Genomic DNA, 15454 nt, shown 5'->3' with positions numbered 1-15454 from the left:
ACTTATTGACTTTTTGTCCGACAGGCTTGTTGCACACTTCAGGAACTTTAAAGACTGCAGGTAACCTGTGTAGTCGACCATGAGCGGGTCTCACTGGACCAACCACAAGATGCACCCAGTCCTAGCTGGGTCGCTTCTGTGGCGTCCGGGGCTCACACTCAGCAGCAGCCGGCTATGGCTGCCGCGCTCACAGTCACTATCGCAGTTGCCAGCGGATGACCGATGTTGCTGGTCACACTGTACAGATGACAAGATTGGGAAGCCCACTATGGGCTGCAGTGTAGGTCTCAGGGGGTTGCAGTGGGGCACAGGGAGATGCCACACCTTACCTGCACTCCAGGCCACTCCCCGGGGATCCAAGAGGTGAAGGGTTTTAGGAGACCAAGTACGGGGTTCACGGGCTCATAGCTCACAGCTGTATGTCAGTGCGGCTGCATAGCTGTGCCCTTAGTTGCCCCCTTAGTTGCACCGGCTGGCCCCCTTGGTTGTCCCAACCACCACCTATGGAGGGAGTCTTCCTGCATGCCGCTATGGCGGGTACCCTCCTGCACTCTGCTCTGCTTCAAGCTTCGCTACATTGGCGTGTACGGTCTGGTGCGGAGTCTCAGCATCTCTAGTAGCAGAGGATGGTTCTCATTTCGGCTTAAAGAGTTAGAATTTGCCTACAGTCAGTTAGAATCTGCGCCAGCCCAGTCCGCTTCCCTGAGGTTTCATGGTGTGGATTGGAGATTTGGCAATAGCCCGGCTTTCCTGAAGCAATTGAAGTGTCCTAGGAGTGTGAGTATAGTAGGGTTATGCATCTTTGATTGTGTGTTGTTAAGCATTGCGGAGTTTGCAGTTTTGATGAGCTAGTGTGTTTTGTGGTGTGGTATCTTTTTGCATCTAGAATGGCTCTGTTTTGAAGTGAAGATCTGAAATACTGTTTTGCGCATATTGCCTATGCTTATTAAGAGAAATGCACTTGCTGCACAGAGTTGAAGTTTGGTGATCAGGCTTGTCATAGTCACGGGGTAGATATTAAATATATTAACTTGAAACATGTCTGTTAAGGTTTGTGGTGTCAAGCTGTGAACACTATCTGCCACACAGATGATAGGAGCTTATTAAACTTTTGTTGTGTGAAGGTGTATTAACTAAGATTGGTGTTTAGTTAAATCATTGTGCACAGGGGTAGCCCGCGCTAATCAAAGTGATTTCCCACTGGTTGAGATTTCACTTTGTATGTGTGATAACGTGAGAATGGTGTTATTCCCTGTCCTTTCTGTAGAGTGATTGGTGACTAAATTTTCTTTAGTGGAACAAAGAGATATTGTTTTGTTTTTGTTTTTTAATAATTTGCATTGCAAAGCTGATCCCTGTTGAGTGAGAACTGCTGTGAATAGCTGCAATTTTTGTCATAGGATGCAGCACTGGTATTGGTCCGTTGGTGTGTGTGCCGTGTTGGGATTGGACATTATGTCAGAGGGTGTTGCGCAGTGAGCTGTCAGTTCAGTGCTGTTGCGCTGAGCTTGGATGCTAGTGTTGATGCGTATTGCATTGGGATTTGCAGAGAGAATTGCTGGTAATTTCAATTGAGGTTTATTGATTTTGTGTTGTGCTGCATACAGAGTTAAGGCAGAATTTTTTAGGAAATTGAAAGCTTTGTTTAGTGATAATGTAAGAATACCTGTCCCTGAGGGCGAGGAGGCTTCTCCATAGGGCACATTCAAACATTACATGACAACTACAATTGGTCTACCAACATGTATTTGGATTGAACAATGGAATAAGATCTCTTTGACAGAAAGGTCCTTGCAGTTCCCCCATGATACTTTTAATCTGAGAATAACTGAGAATTTGAGGAGAGTTTTGTATTAGCAAGCCACACATACAAAAGAGAAGGAGACATATTAGACATGAACAAGCAATAAGGGGCTAGATGCAGGAAAATTGCAAATTGCGACTTGCAATTTGCGAGCCCTTCCGACTCGTAAATTGCAAGTCGCAATTTGCAATGCAGAACGGTGTCTCAGACACCGTCTGCGACTCGCTATGGGGTCGCAATGACCCACCTCATTAATATTAATGAGGTGGGTCGCAAATTGCGGCCCCATAGTGAGTCTAGGCGCTCGCAAACATGGAGGCCTGCTGTAGTCAGCAGACCTCCATGTTCGTGACTGCTTTTAAATAAAGCAGTTTTTTTTTTTTTTAAGTGTAGCCCGTTTTCCTTAAAGGAAAACGAGCTGCACTTTTAAAAAAAAAAACGAAACCTTTAGTTTCGGTATTTTTTCAGGGCAGGCAGTGGTCCCTTGGACCACTACCTGCCCTGAAAAAATTGTTTTGGGTCCATTCACAAACTGGAAGGGGTCCCCTGGGGACCCCTTCCAATTTGCGAGTGGGTTACCATCCACTTGAAGTGGATGGTAACTGCGACACCATTTGCGACCGCATATGCGGTCGCAAATGGTATTGCATACCACTCCGAATCGCAAATAGGAAGGGAACACCCCTTCCTATTTGTGATTCTGAAATGCATATTGCGAGTCGGTCCCGACTCGCAATATGCATTTCTGCATGGTAAAGAGGCATTTGCGCCTCGCAAACGGCGATTTTCGCAGTTTGCGACGCGCAAATCCTTTGCTACATCTGGCCCACGGTCCGCAGCTGGATGGAAGCGAGATTAGAACCAGGAATGGGGGGGTAGGATGTAATTAGGGATATTAGGATGTATCCTTCATTAAGAAGAGACAGAGCAGAGAGGAAGAAAGCACAAAAGGGTGTAGGATTCAAGAAACCAAGATGAGAATAGTGATAGTGACTCTAGTGATGACTTTTTTGGATAATCCATTGGCTTCTCGACCACCTGCATATAATGTTGTTCATCAGTCCGGAGGGAACTCGCAAGACAGAGAGCCCCACCTATATCTACATAAATGCAAATGCACGTGATGTTTAAGGTCTTCCTACGGGATGTTTATCCCTTGTTGCACCATCTCCACCATCAGGAACGCTGAGCACTACTGTTATCAGAGATGAGGAATTCCTATAGACCAACGCCCAGGACATACTGTTTGGGAGCAAGGACAACAAGTTTTCATGTTATATTTGTCCTTGGGATGAGAAGGCCCAATCCCTGCAGTGCAAGTCCTTTAACTACCACATTACAGTACCACATTATGGATTGGGAAGGGCATTCCCTGTAGTTAAGGCAATATTTGTGTCCATCTGTTTATGCTGTTTGAACTTGTATTTATAGTTCATTAAGGCAAGGCTTTTGTTATTAGAGTGAGCGCTTTAAGGACATTTTGTAAGCTCAGACTGCACTACTGACAGAGGTTTCATGTGTACACAGGTTTGCAAAGTTCACCACTTTGAGGCTATGTATAATGCTCCCGGAATGCTCTCTGATAAGATGCAAATATTTGTAAAAGCTTAAAAGCACTGTTGATGATTCTTTGCTTTCAGAATAAAATGTTCACAAAAAATGCAACTAGGAAAAAAATGTTTTCCTAAGCAAACTCCTTAGATACCATTTATAGTAAAATGTGTTGATTCATATTAGTATTTCCAAACAATATTCATAACGGAGAATCAGTGTAACCAGTTTCAACAAGATCATGTGAAACATGAAAATAAACAAGCACTGGCAAAGCCAATAGGTCTGATAGTGTTAGTCAGTCGTTTGGTTTTGTCAATGCGTGCCTTGTTTTGACATGTTTCTTTCAAAACTTTGTGGTGGGAGATGTTTGGTCCTTATCATTATAACAAACATTGGCAAAAAGCAAAACAAATTTTAGTCTCAGAAAGCACACATTGCCACAGTAGTCCCCAGCACTGAACAAAACCACTCACAGTGAAGCCAGCCAAAAGATAGACAGAATTTAATAAAAACAAACTGTCTTGGATGACGCCAGAACTAATTAAGGACCCAGTTCTTAACCCCTTCTATGCCAAGGACGTAACGGTTGGACGTAAGTGTTGCATCGTGGCACTGACCCACAGGGGAAGCGCAGGCATTCCCCCCGTGGGCCACCCATCCACATCCCCCACCGGGAATGGCAGCGGAAGACCTTCTGCTGCCACCCTGACCCTCCCGGCGATCTGATGACGTCAGAGTGCGCCGCGTGCTGACATCATTAGATGGTGCCGATGGAGCTGGAAGCAAATGCTGGATCGAGAAAGAGGTGAGTTTTACGTCCCGGGAAGGGTGGGGGCGGTTCAAAGAGGCATAGGGGGAAAGGAAAGAGCTTTTCCTTTCCCTCTCTGTCTCTTTGAAAAGCGTTACTGCTGCACGATCACGCATGGTGGAACGATCGTGCAGCAGTAATACCTGAATTTTGTTTGTGTGTGTGTTTGTGTGCATGGGTCGCTCCCAATCACAGGGCATATACTTTGGCCATTTCTGCCCCCCTGGGGGGCAGAGCGGGCCAAAACGAATGGGGGCAGAAACCACTAGACGCCAAGGAATTTTTACATTTTGGCATTTTTCAGAAAGCTACCCCTCGGGCAAGGGTCACTCCCTGTAGGGGCATATATTTTGGCCATTTGTGCCCCTCTTGGGGGCAGATTGGCCATCTTCTTAGGCCCCTCTATCTGTCCTCAAGGAGGGCAGAAACCACTAGACAGCAGGGATTATTGCGTGGGCACATGTTCTTTCTCGTAGGGGGTGGCCCCTTGGGCAAGGGTCGCTCCGCCATGGGGGTAAATCACTTTTGGCCAATTCTGTCCCATTTGGGGGCAGGTCAGCCTATTTTGTGAGGCCCATCTGCCCCCCAAGGGGGGCGGAAACCACTAGGCACCAGGGATTATGTTTTGTCTGTTTTTTTGTTTATTATTTGGGGGTGGCCACATGGGCAAGGGTGGCTCCCCTTAGGTTGGGCATTAATTTTGACCACTCCTGCCCCCTTTGGGAGCAGACTAGCCTAGGCCCCTTGGGGGCAGAAACCACTAGGCACCAGGGGGTATTGAGTGGGTGCATGTTTTATTCTGGTGGCGGCCCCTTGGGCAGGGTTGCTCCCTCATGGGGGTAAATTACTTTTGGCCATTTCTGCCCCCCTTGGGCGTGGATCAGCCTATGTTTGTGAGGCCCATCTGCCCCCAAGAGGGGCATAAACCACAGGGCACTAAGGAAAATTTGTAAATGTTTGGTGGCGGGGTGTTGTTGACTGGTGAAGTATTGGTATTTGTGATCATAATATTTTATTTCTCCTTTTTGTTCTAGGTCAAAGCTTTTGATTCCTTTTCTTTGTCTCCCCGCGGTTGTGGCAGTATTAGACCTGCAGTTTGCATGTGTTTAGTAAGAAAAACGTTTTTAGGGCTATTTATTCCAAATGAGTATTGTTGCCATGCATGAATGATTTTTTTGTAAATGGTGTACTAAATGCATGATATTTAATTTATGTTTCATTGTGTGTGAAATTGCCCTTAGATTTGTGCACAATGATAGTTGTGTTGTCTTATGTGTAATTTTCTTTTCTTTTTTCTTTTTAGTGGGAGACCATTGGTGCTTGCTGTGTCTGTGCAGAGTAGGAGTTGGTCAGTTTAGCTGTCTCAGGCAAGTGAGTGGTATCAGTTTTGAGTATATGGGTCTTTGTGCTAAAGCCACACTTTGTTTATTACTTATCTTGACATGGTGTTGGTTGTTGTTGGCGTATTTGTCAAGTTACTTTTATTACAGGGATTATGGCTAGCCACAGGATGACCACTCAGCAGGCTATTGGTATGCTTATTGAGTCTTCCTCTGACCATGATTATGAGACAGATTCTGCATCTGAGGCAAAGGAGAAAGTGCAAAACTTCTGGCAGTGAATTTTCTGTCTGAGAGGAATCATCTGATAATGAAGCCACTCTCAGTGTGGATGAAGTGCCTGTTTTAGAGGAGGACACTAATGTGCCAATAGTGCAGCAGCCTGGGGCTGAAAGGCTTCCCATTGGAAGACGTGAACTCTGACTGCCCCAAACACAGAGCAGCTGGCGTTGCCTGCCTTTACTGGTCTCCCAGGAGGTAGAGTGAATACGGACAACTTTTTGCCTATCAAATTCTTTCAGTTGTTTATGGATGATGTATTTTGGAAAAGACTGTTGAGGAGACTAATTTGTGTGCTGCAGATTATTGAAGGGGCAATAGTGCCAGATTTAAGCCACACTCTAGAGCTACCCGGTGGATTGCCACAATTCTGGAAGAGATAAAGAAGTTCTTGGGTTTAACTTTTTTGATGGGGCTGATAAGGAAGCGGTCACTGTCTTCATATTGGTCTACTAGTGGCAACGGCTATATTTCCTGTAACCATGAGTCATAACCAGTATTTGCTTCTACTTTGGATGCTGAATTTTGTTGATAATGCTTTAGCGTTGCCACAAGATCACCCTGATTTTGACTGTCTTTTTAAGGTTTGGCCTGTCCTTGATCACTTTGTAGATCGTTTTTCAGAGATCTATGTTCTAGGGAAAGAAATAGCTGTGGGCAAGTCTTTGGTCCTGTTTAAGGGCCGTTTGTTTTTTAGGCAGTACATTCCCAGCAAGAGGGCACGTTATGAAATTAAGGTGTGTATGCTGTGTGAGAGTAGTACAGGATATGTCTATAATTTCCTGGTCTACACTGGTAGGGATTCTAGTATTGACCCCCCTGGTTGTCCGTCCACTTTTAGAGTTAGTGAGAAAATTGTATCGGAACTTTGTAGACGACTATTTAACAAAGGTCACAATTTGTACCTAAATAACTTCTACAATGGTGTGCAATTGTTCAGGGAATTGTTCAAACTGGACACTGTTACTTGTGGCACAGTCCACTCTAACCGTAAAGGCCATACAAGGGAGCTTATGTGTAAAAATGTTGAGAGGGGACAGTGCAGTGCCTTGCGTAATGATGAGCTGCTAGCTGTGAAATTTGCAGTCAGTAGGAATGTCTACATGCTGACTACCATCCATGATGAGTGTACTTCACCTGTGACTGTTTGGGGGCAGGTTGCTGAAGTGCGCAAACCTGCATGCATTTTAGAATCCAATAAGCACAGGGTGGTGTAGACAGAGTAGATCAAAGGTTGGAACCTTACACTACTATTCATAAGGCTTATGTTTGGTATAAGAAGTTGGCTATACATCTCTTCCATAAAGCAACTTTTAATGCTTTTGTTGAGTCAAAGATGACTTTATTAAGTTTCAGGAGTCTGTGATAGAGAGCCTTGCTGTAGTGGAACAGGCAAGAGTTCCTAGAGAAGCAGGGGTGGAGGATGTGGCTAGATTGAAAGATCACCACTTTCTTGATCACATTGCTCCCACGCCCAAAAAAAGACTTTCCCGCTAAGAAATGTAGAGTCTGTGCCCAAAGAGGTGTCCGGAAGGAGACTCCTAAGTACAGCCCCGATTGTCCTTCTAAGGCTGGGTCTGGGTGGCCGGCTGTTTCATAAGTTACCACACCTGGAAGAATTGTTGGGAAATACTGTAAAAGTGAATTGCTGTTCTATATTGTTTTATATTTTTTGTTCAGTTTCACGGTAGGCATTACTGTCATGTATTTAGTTAAAGCTTTTGTGTTTGTAGTTTTCTACTTAGTTGTAATTAATTATTGTTTTCTTTTTGGTTAAAAAAAGGTAATAGCGGTATGCGTAGAGTGGTGCTTGGCTGGCGGTATGCGTGGAGTGGCGCTTGGCTGGTGGTGTGCGTGGAGTGGCACTTGGCTGGTGGTATGCGTGGAGTGGAGCTTGGCTGGCGGTGTGCATGGAGTGGCGCTTGGCTGGCAGTGTGCGTGGAGTGGCGCTTGGCTGGCAGTGTGCGTGGAGTGGCGCTTGACTGGATGTGTGTGTCAGCTCGTGCTTGGCTGGCAGTGTAAATAGTGACTTGCTGTTGGTCACTACAACAGACTGCTAGCCAAACGTCCACGGACTCCGTTAGCTGGTGTGATTGCTGTGTCAGGCATGTGGGTGTATGAAAGTGATGGGCCCTTGAATGGCGTTGTCTGTTTATGTGAGTGTTGTAATGTGCTGGGCCCGCGGCTGGCGGTGTGAATGGTCTTGTACATGTCATGTACAGAAGGTGTGTGAATTGAATGTAAAGTGGTTGGTACCTTGATGTGGCTTTACAGCTCACAAGCTATGAGTCATTGGTTCAGTTTTTTGGGCTTTCAGTTATTAACAGTGCAATTCTTTTATGTGAAATCTCTTGTTGATAAAATTTGATCTACTGAACCATCACTCACCCTCATGCCAAAGTCAACCAGTATGTGTGTGGTAAAATAAAAATGAAAAAAACGCCTCCGCTGTAATCAGGCTTTGAAACAGATCCGTGACATGCTAGGTGTCTCGGGTGGAAGCACACTGATGAAGCATGTCACCAACTAGGTTGGTGGGTGAGGAGTCTTTTTAACAAACCCTAAGTGTGTTTCTTTACACAATTTGAGTGTTTGGAACATCAAAGATGTAAGAGTCTTGGTAGCGTGCTAGCTTTTTCTCTAGGGAAAAAGTACCAACTCTAGATAAATTGGAAAACTAGGCACCCGGTAGAGTACAGGGTGGTGTGTCTCTTGAGGATCCCAACTAGTTTTTTAGCCACAATGTGACTAAAATCACACATCTTTCTTGCATTTATGTGGCATATTCTTCCAGAAGCAAAAATAAACCAGAAACTTCCTACCACCCACTCTTCCCCCGGTTTCCTGATAAAAATGCTACCTTACTTGTTTGGGTGGGCCAAGTACCCATGACAGGGAAGGGGCCAAAACACAATGTGGACACATCAAAATGATCTATTACAAAACTGCCTGTTTTTTCAGGAGGGGGCACCTGCATTTTTGGTTCTGGGCTCGTCGGCTATCTAGAGAAACCTACTACACCCAGACATTTCTGAAAACTAGGTACCTGGGGGTATCCATGGAGGCGTGGCTTGCGTGAATCACCCAACATTTTCTTACCCAGACTCCCCTGCAAACCTCAAATTTAGCTTTAAAAAAAGCACATTTTTCTCACTTTTCTGTGTAGGATGACTGCACAGGCACATATTTCCTACCACCCAGCGTTCCCCTCAGTCTCCTAAGTAAAATGATACCTCACTTGTGTGGGTGCCCAAAGCAGAGTCAGCCTAGAAACATATTTTTAAAACTTGTGCTTATCAGCTCGCTGTGATATTCCCTCAATCTCTACACGTTTTTGGCCCTTCACTGTCACAGGCACTTTGGCCACCCGCACAAGTGAGGTATCATTTTTATCAGAAGACAAGAGGGAGTGCTGGGTGGTAGGAAATTTGGTCCGGCGCAGTGATTCTACACAGAAACGTGAGGAAAATGTGTCTTTTTAAGCTAAATTTAAAGTTTACTGGAGTTTCTCGGTAAGAAAACGTTGGGGGATCCATGCAAGCCACACCTCCCTTAACTCCTCCAGGTGTCTAGATTTTAAAAATGTTTTGGTTTGTAGGTTTCACTAGGTGACCGCTACGCCTGGGACCAAAAACGCAGGTGCCCCCGCAAAACCAGGTCGTGTTTTTTGATGTGTACACATTGAGTTTTGGGGCATTTCCTGTTGCCGGCATTAGGCCTACCCACACAAGTGAGGTACCATTTTTATCGGGAGACTTAGAGGAATGCTGGGTAGAAGGAAGTTTGAGACTCCCCTCAGATTCCAGAATTTTGCAGCACCGAAATGTGAGGAAAAGTTTTTTAGCCCAATGTTGAGGTTTGCAAAGGATTCTGGGTGACAGAACCCACTGAGACCCCCACAAGTCACCCCATACTGATTTCCCCTAGGTGCGTACTTTCCAAAAATGATCAGGTTTGGTAGGTTTCCCTAGGTGCTGACTGAGCTAGGGCCAAAATACACAGCTAGGCACTTTGCAAAAAACACATCCATTTTCTTTGGGAAAATGTGATGTGTCCATGTTGTGTACTGGGGCATTTCCTGTCGTAGGCATTAGGCCTACCCACACAAGTGTGGTACCATTTTTATTATCTGGAGACTTGTAGGAACACAGAATAGAAGAATAAGTGTTACTGCCAATAGTCTTTCTCTACATTGTTGCATTCCAAATGTAAGACAGTGTGTAAGAAAGAAGTCATTTCGAGAAATCTCATGTAATTCACATGCTAGCATGGGGACCCCCTCGAATTCAGAGATGTGCAAATAACCACTGCTTCTAAACTCTGTATCTTGTGCCCATTTTGGAAATACATAGGGTTCCTTGATACCTATTTTTCATTCTTTATATTTTACTAAATGAATTGCTGTATACCTAGTATACATTGAAAACCCATTGCAAGGTGCAGCTCATTTATTGGCTCTGGGTACCTTAGATTCTACATTAACCTACAAGCCCTGTATATCCCGGCAATCAGAAAAGTCCAGCAAACATAACAGTATATTGCTTTAAAAAATCTGCTATAGCTGGAAAAAGTTGCAGAAGAAAACGTAGAGAGAAATGGCTGTTTTTTTTTTAACTCAAATTTCAATATTTTTTATTTCAACTGTTACTTTCTATATGAAAACCTTGAAGGATCTACATATGTGACTCCTTGCTGAATTCAGAATTTTGTCTACTTTTCAGAAATGTTTAGCTGTCCAAGATCCACCATTGGTTTCACACCCATTTCTGTCACTAACTGAAAGGAGGCTGAAAGCACAAAAATAGTAAAAATGGGGTATGTCCCAGTAAAATGTCAAAACTGTGTTGAAAAATGTGGTTTTCTGACTCAAGTCTCCCTGTCCCTGAAAGCTGGGAAGATTGTGATTTAAGTACTCCAAGCCCTTTGTTGATGCCATTTGCAGGGAAAAACAGATGCTTTGTTCTGCAGCACTTATTCCCATTTTTCTAAAAAAAAAAAAAACATTTTAGCTGTTTTTTGGCTGATTTCTTGGTCTCCTTGATGGGAACCTACAAACTCTTGATAGTTTTAGAATCCCCAGAAAGTTGGAAAAAATGATGCAAATTTGGTATGGATAGCTAATGTGGACAAAAATGTATGAGTGCTTAAGCACAAACTGCCCCAAATGGCCCCAAAAAAGGCTTGGCACAGGAGGGGACAAGGCCTGGCAGTAAAGGGGTTAAAGAAAGTCACAAAAGTCCACCTATGGTATATGTCCTTGCATTAGTGCAGATTTACGGCTTCCACGAATTCAAAATAACTTACAGAAGTATGCCAGGAAATCGTACTCCCAGAAGATATTTGGGAACTGCATTTTAGTATGAGCAAATATGCATGCGTAGATCTGCTCACGCAAAAATCTGTTGAGCATTAACAAGTTGATTTTCCCTCCAACCACTTTTTTCCCACATCATGGAAGAAGTTTTACTTCTGCCCTTTTCAGGAGTACATTTTCAACCCTACTCAGTATTGGACAAGATTAGAGAAGAGCTGGTGAAAACCCCCAAAACATGCAAGTTAATAGGTTTGCACAGACTCAAAGAGGCATTCCAACCCTGGAACTACTGCTTACCGCTGCTTTCAGCCTCAGTATATAGATCTGGAGACAGGTGGCAAAATAAGGGAATTGCTCAATTTCAAACCCTGCTAAATTATGAGCCCTGGCTTAATCAAAGAGGCTATTATTAAAGCTCTTATAAAATGAGATTGCTGCCATAATTCATCACTGCACTATGTGGTATCAAATGGACAAGTGGATTTTTTTTTTTACAGGACAAGACGATTTGTAAAGCAACCTGTGCCAGGTAGAAGTAGATATTTTATTAAATTCCACAACCCTGTGTTATTGACCCAGCCCCAGTTGCATCCGCAGTTACCACAGTTCCTGCTACACCAAGCATTGGTGCTACCGTAGATTCAGGAGCACGACCCTGAATAGGAGCAACACCTGACATGAGTGGGCTGTTGTAGAGGGTGAGGAAAGTCCAGACTTAAAAAAAACAGAAGAAAGTGGTCCAATAAAAGTATTTTACATTTTGAGGATGACAGAATTTGAAGATATTATTAAAGGAAATCAGGAGTTAGGATTCATAGAAGGGTACAACAAGTAGGGTCTTAGGCGTATGTGTGAGGCTCAAGAAATTTTGGGAAGGCATAGCCACGGAGTTTAGGGTCAATCTGTCCAAAAGTCGGGATCTAAAGAATAATTTCAGGATGTTCATAGGTAAGGAGATTCTCAAAAACATGCAAACATTTGGACTAAAATTACACCTAAGGGAGTTAGGGCCTGATTTATATGTTGGCAGAAAGGGTACTCGGTGCAGGCGATAGAGAACTCTTTCTTTCAACCTGAAGGTCCCTCGTTTAGAGTATGACAGACCTTCAGTGTGTAGATGGTGAATACTACTTTGTCTTTGCCACCTACATACACCTCCATCATGGAGTAAGGTCCATCAGAGATTTGATTTTGTGTCTGCCCGCCCTATTTAGAGTGGCCGGACACATGGCCAGTTTTAACTGCCCATCACCTCCATTAAAAACGCAGAGGTAAAGTGCAGTGAAAACCTTTAAATGACACACACCCACACCCACAACCAACCCCCCCCCCCCACCCCCCACTCCCAGTCCCTCCAAGGGAGAATGTTCTCGTGGTGAGGGGGTCATTGTGTTTTTTGTTTTCAAAAAGAAAATCCATCCTTGGGTTTTCTTTTGGAAAATAAAAGAAAACTTGTAAGTGGTTCTGTCATGGTGACAGAGCTGTCTGTCAAACCTACATTTCCTGCATTTCCAAGAATTGCCACGATGGCAGTTATTGGAAATGTAAGAGATGTCCACATGGGGCTTCAGCCATCTCTAAATACAGTGGGTGCAGTAACCTCATAAAACAGAGAATAGCGTATCATGGCAACGGTAATTACTCCGCCCGCATAAATTTAAATCTGCCCTTTAGCCGGTAAGATTTAAAGATGGAGTGACGTTCACCAGAATAAAGAATGGTAGGCTCAGAAAGAAAAAAGAAAGGAAAAAATAAACCGCTCTCCTTTTGAACCATTTGGCCAAAAATGGACATGAAGTGCCACCACCATATTGCAACATTGACAGAAGGAAGGTATCCGGCACACCATTATGAGAAATGAGCTAGTAAAGTGTCTCTAGAGAGAATTTCTGCCATTCTAATAAAGAACCTGCTCCTACAACGCAAAGAGAAGTCAGGATATTTCTGGGAATGGTGGATTACTATCATCAGTGAATTCCCAACTTAGAGAGGCTTACACACAAAGATTGTCTGATCCGCTACCTGGGTTCAACAACAGCATGAGTGCCTTCTTTGAGCTGAAAGAAAGTCTCTGCCGTGCCCCAGTTCTAGAAATGCCTGTCTATAAAAAGGACTTTGGTTTGTACTGTAGTGAAAGGGATGAGCACTCCCAGTCTGTTCTCACACAGACCCATGACAATTCTAAATGTCTGGTTGCCTATTTGGCTGCCAATTTGGCTGCCAATTTTGAGTCAGTAACCGCAGCATTGCCGGGTTGCCCAAAGGTGGTGGATGCAGCTGGTGAACGCATTCAGCAGTGTAAAGGAATAGTTATGGATTATCCCCTTAAAGTTATGGCTGCCCATTCTGTTGCAATCTTGCTCACTTGCACTCGAACATGACACATGACAAACAGTAGGCTGATCCATTATGAGAAGATTATCCTAGATGTGGAGAATATCACTCTGTGGAGGTGCTCCTTTGTCAGCCTGCCACACTGTTGCCCTTGCTTGTTACTGATGAGATAATAATGGGGGTGACCAGGATTGTCTGGATGTTACAGAATTGTGAACCAAGCCAAAAACTGACATTTGAGATGTCTCTCTAGAAGAGTCTGATTATGTGTTTTTGTGGACGGCTCTTGTTTAGCAGATGAACAAGGAATTGTGAAAACAGCCTGTGCCATCTGCACCGTAGAAGGTGTAGTATAAGTCTCCTATTTGTGCCATTTAATTTCCACACAGGTGGCTGAACTTACTGCTCTTAATAGGTCCTGTTGTGTCTCCAACAACTTAAGAGTCACCGGGGCTCATTCCAACCCTGGCGGTCTATGACCACCAGGGTGGAGGCCGGCTGAAGCACCGCCAACAGACTGGAGGTGCTTCATTCAGTATTCCGACCGCGGCTGTGGAGCCGCGGTCGCCCAGCCGGGTCCGGCGGTTTATCGCTGGATTTCCCCCGGCTGGGGGAATCCTCCATGGCGGCGCTGCTTGCAGCGCCGCCATGGGGATTCCGACCCCCTTCCCGCCATCCTGTTCCTGGCGGTTTTTACTGCCAGGAACAGGATGGCGGGAACGGGTGTCGTGGGCCCCTGGGGGCCCCTGCACTGCCCATGCCAATGGCATGGGCAGTGCAGGGGCCCCCTAACAGGGCCCCATAAAGATTTTCAGTGTCTGCTTTGCAGACACTGAAAATCGCGACGGGTGCCACTGCACCCGTCGCACCCCTGCAAATCCGCCGGCTCCATTCGGAGCCGGCTTCCTCTTTGCAGGGGCTTTCCCGCTGGGCCGGTGGGCGATCTTTTGGAGATCGCCCGCCGGCCCAGCGGGAAAGTTAGAATGACCCCCGCGGTCATTTGAACGCGGTGCGGTCATTCGGCGGTTCCCGCCAGGCGGGCGGTGCCGGCCACCCGCCCAATTCGGAATTAGGGCCACCATCTAGCGATAGCCAATAAGGGTTTGACGTGGTCAACGACTTCTGATAGTTGTGGTCCCAGAGGGGTTTCCTGACTTCCTTTAAGTCCCCCATCTGAAATGGGAATTATGTTACGCACCTGCTTGAGACTCTACAGCTGTATACTGAAATAGCTGCTGTAAAATGTGCAGCACAAAAGAGTGGAAGTCATTGTGTGACTGCTGCCAACTGCTATACAGGACAGGTGAGACAGCCAGATTCCATACTCCTGGGTCTTGTCTATTGAATAGAGACCATTCAATGAATTCTGAAAAAGATGTTGTTACAAGCCATTTGTTGACTGTTGCTGATACATGGGAAGATATCAAAAGTTTGCAGGAGGAAGTCATAGAAAGTGAACAGCATTGTTGGGTCAAAGCAGAGTGTGTGAAAAATCTGAGTTAGATCTGGGTTTCAGCAGACAGAAGTCGAGGCTTGCCAGATGTGATGTTGTCTGCTATAGCTTGGAATTTTCATGACCAGCCCAAATTTGGAGAGATGTGATAGTGCGCTTGTTTAAGTGAAACTGGTTCAAGCCCTGTTTCTGTGTCATACCAGAGGATGTGTGTCATTGATGTATCACCTGCCAGCCGTTAAGTGTGGCTAGACTGACTGTAGTGACAATGAATCATACAGGGAGATCAGGTGGTAATTTCAATTGCACGCAATATGATGCAATGGACTGCGTACATCCTAGCTGCTTTGTGTATTTCATCATGTTGGGGGAGGAGTACCCTATCAGGAGAAATTACAGTTTACCTGTGCCCAAGATGTTATTGAGGCAGTTGGTCCCTCATTTCAGCTTTCAGTTTCTTTCGGGTCAGATCGTAAGATATATTTTAACAATGAGATTATGCATATGCTGTGTGTAGTCCTGCAAGTGGACCAAAAATGTAATTGTAGTTACCGGCCTGAAGCATCAG

Source organism: Pleurodeles waltl, chromosome 2_2 (assembly GCF_031143425.1).
Source record: "Pleurodeles waltl isolate 20211129_DDA chromosome 2_2, aPleWal1.hap1.20221129, whole genome shotgun sequence".
Taxonomy (NCBI): domain Eukaryota; kingdom Metazoa; phylum Chordata; class Amphibia; order Caudata; family Salamandridae; genus Pleurodeles; species Pleurodeles waltl.
This window is presented reverse-complemented; position numbering follows the sequence as displayed.